This window comes from Penaeus chinensis, chromosome 12 (assembly GCF_019202785.1).
Source record: "Penaeus chinensis breed Huanghai No. 1 chromosome 12, ASM1920278v2, whole genome shotgun sequence".
In the NCBI taxonomy this organism is placed as follows: Eukaryota; Metazoa; Arthropoda; class Malacostraca; order Decapoda; family Penaeidae; genus Penaeus; species Penaeus chinensis.
This window is the reverse complement of record NC_061830.1, coordinates 28,780,434-28,782,933: the sequence shown is the minus strand read 5'-3', so window position 1 is coordinate 28,782,933 and position 2,500 is coordinate 28,780,434. Positions and strand designations below refer to the sequence as shown.

The 2,500-nt window shown below is 57.6% G+C and overlaps 1 protein-coding gene across 1 annotated transcript in view; it reads right to left on the bottom strand.

Annotated features, from left to right (window-relative positions):
* LOC125031000 (vegetative cell wall protein gp1-like) overlaps positions 1-2,500 on the bottom strand; it is a 34,224-nt gene that overhangs the window by 6,477 nt on the left and 25,247 nt on the right. The window lies entirely within an intron of this gene.

Genomic DNA, 2,500 nt, shown 5'->3' with positions numbered 1-2,500 from the left:
GAGAGGAAGGGGGGGAGGGGACGATAGGAAGGTGGGGGGAGGAAGTGAAGATAGGGAAGTGGAGGGAAGGGAAGAGGACGGGAGAAGGGGAGAAGTAGAGCAGGGACGAAAAGAAGGAGTGAAGGGGGGGAACGGAAGGACGGGAGAGAAGGAGGGAGTAAGGGGGGGAGAGAGGGGAAAGGAAGTAGGGGGAAGGGAGGGGGAGGGGGGAGATGAAAGGGGAGGATGGGGGGGGAAAGGAAAGGGAAGGGAGGAATGGGAGAAAAGAAGAAGAAAGGAGGGGAGAAAGGGGGGAAAGGGGAGGGGAGAGAGGGAAGGGGGAAAGGGAAGAGGGGGGGAGGGGGGGGGGTGGGGGGGGGGGAGGGGGGGGGAAGGGAGGGGAGAGGAAGGAGAAGTGAAAGGGAGAGGAGGGGAAAGTTGGAAGTGAGGGTAGTGGAGGAGGAGGGGAATGTGGGGGGAAAAAGAGGGAGGGGAAAAAGAAGGGGAAGGGAGGAGAGGGGGAGTGACAGTGGAGAGGAGGGGGAGGAAAGAAGGGAAAGGAGAGGGGAGTGGGAAAGTGAGGGGGAGAGGAGGGAGAGGCAAAGAAGGGGAAGGGGAGGAGAGGGGGAAGGAAAGGGAGAGGAGGGGGAGGCAAAAAAAGGGGGAAAGGGGAAAGGGGGGAAGGGGAGTGAAAAGGAGAGGGGGGGAAAAGTGGGGAAGTGAGGGTAGAGGAGGAGGAGGGGCAAGTGGGGGGGAGAAGAGGGAGAGAAAAGAAGAGGGGCGGGGAGGAGAGGGGGAAGTGAAAGGGAGAGGAGGGGGAGGCAAAGAAGGGGAAGGGAAGGGGAAGGGGAAAGTGAAAGGGAGAGGAGGGGAAGTGGGGAAGTGAGGGTAGAGGAGGAGGAGGGGAAAGTGAGGGGGAGAAGAGGGAGAGGAAAAGAAGGGGAAGGGGGAGGAGGGGGGGAAAAGTGAAAGGAGAGGAGGGGAAAAGTGAGGGGGAGGGGGGAGAAGGAGGGAGAGGAAAGAAAGGGGAAGAGGAGGAGAGGGGGAAGTGAAGGGAGAGGGGGGGGGAGGCAAAGAAGGGAGGAGAGGGGAGGGGGAATGTGAGGGGGAGAGGAGGGAGAGGCAAAGAAGGGAGGGGAGGAGATGGAGGAGGGGGAAGTGAAAGGAGAGGAGGGGGAGGCAAAGAAGGGAAAAAAGGGAAGGGGAAGGGGAATGAAAAGGAGGAGGAGGGGGAAAGTGGGGAAGTGAGGGTAGAGGAGGGGAGGAGGGAATGTGGCGGGGATGTAGAGGGCGAGGAAAAGAAGGGGAAGGGAAGGGGAAGGGGAAGTGAAAGGGAGAGGGGGGGAAGGGGGGGAAGTGAGGTTGAGGAGGAGGAGGGAAAGAGAGGGGGAGAAGAGGGAGAGGAAAAGAAGGGGAGAAGGGAGGAGAGGGGAAGTGGAAAGGAGAGGGGGGGGAGGCAAAGAAGGGGAGGATGAGTGAGGGGAAAGTGAGGGGGAGAGGAGGGAGAGGCAAAGAAGGGGAAGGGGAGGAGAGGGGGAAGTGAAAGGGAGAGGAGGGGGAGGCAAAGAAGGGGAAGGGAAGGGGAAGGGGAAGTGAAAGGGAGAGGAGGGGGAGGCAAAGAAGGGGGAAGGGAAGGGGAAGGGGGAGTGAAAGGGAGAGGAGGGGAAGTGGGGAAGTGAGGGTAGAGGAGGAGGAGGGGAAAGTGAGGGGGAGAAGGAGGGAGGGGAAAAGAAGGGGAAGGGGAGGAGAGGGGGAAGTGAAAGGGAGAGGAGGGGGAGGCAAAGAAGGGGAAGGAGAGGGGAGGGGGAAAAGTGAGGGGGAGTGGAGGGAGAGGAAAAGAAGGGGAAGGGGAGGAGAGGGGGAGGGGAAAGGGGAGAGGAGGGGGAGGCAAAGAAGGGGGGAAAGGGAAGGGGAAGGGGAAGTGAAAGGGAGAAGAGGGGAAGTGGGGAAGTGAGGGTAGAGAAGGAGGAGGGGGAAGTGAAAGGGAGAGGAGGGAGAGGCAAAGAAGGGGAAGGGGAGGGGAGGGGGAAGTGAAAGGGAGAGGAGGGGAAGTGGGGAAGTGAGGGTAGAGGAGGAGAGGGGGAAGTGAAAGGGAGAGGAGGGGAAGTGGGGAAGTGAGGGTAGAGGAGGAGAGGGGGAAGTGAAAGGGAGAGGAGGGGGAGAGGAGGGAGGGGGGAGTGAGCAAGCGGGGGAGGAGGAGGAGGAGGAGGAGGAATGGGAAGGCTGGAATTTCATCATGTCTGGAATGATTCCCTGATATCATGTTAATCGAGCCCGCTGGGAGGTGATTGCGTGCATGTCTGTCTCTGATTTCAGATCTTTTCATTCAAATGGCGATGGTAAAGATTGCGGGTTTAAAGAAAAAAAAAAAGAGAAAAAAACTAAAGTTGAATAAATGATTGAACATAAAAACAAAATAGATAGATAAATAGATAAATATCCGAATAGATAGATAAGCAACTAGCCGAATAGACAGAAAAATAAATATATTGATAAATGGATAAAAAGGTGAATGAACAAA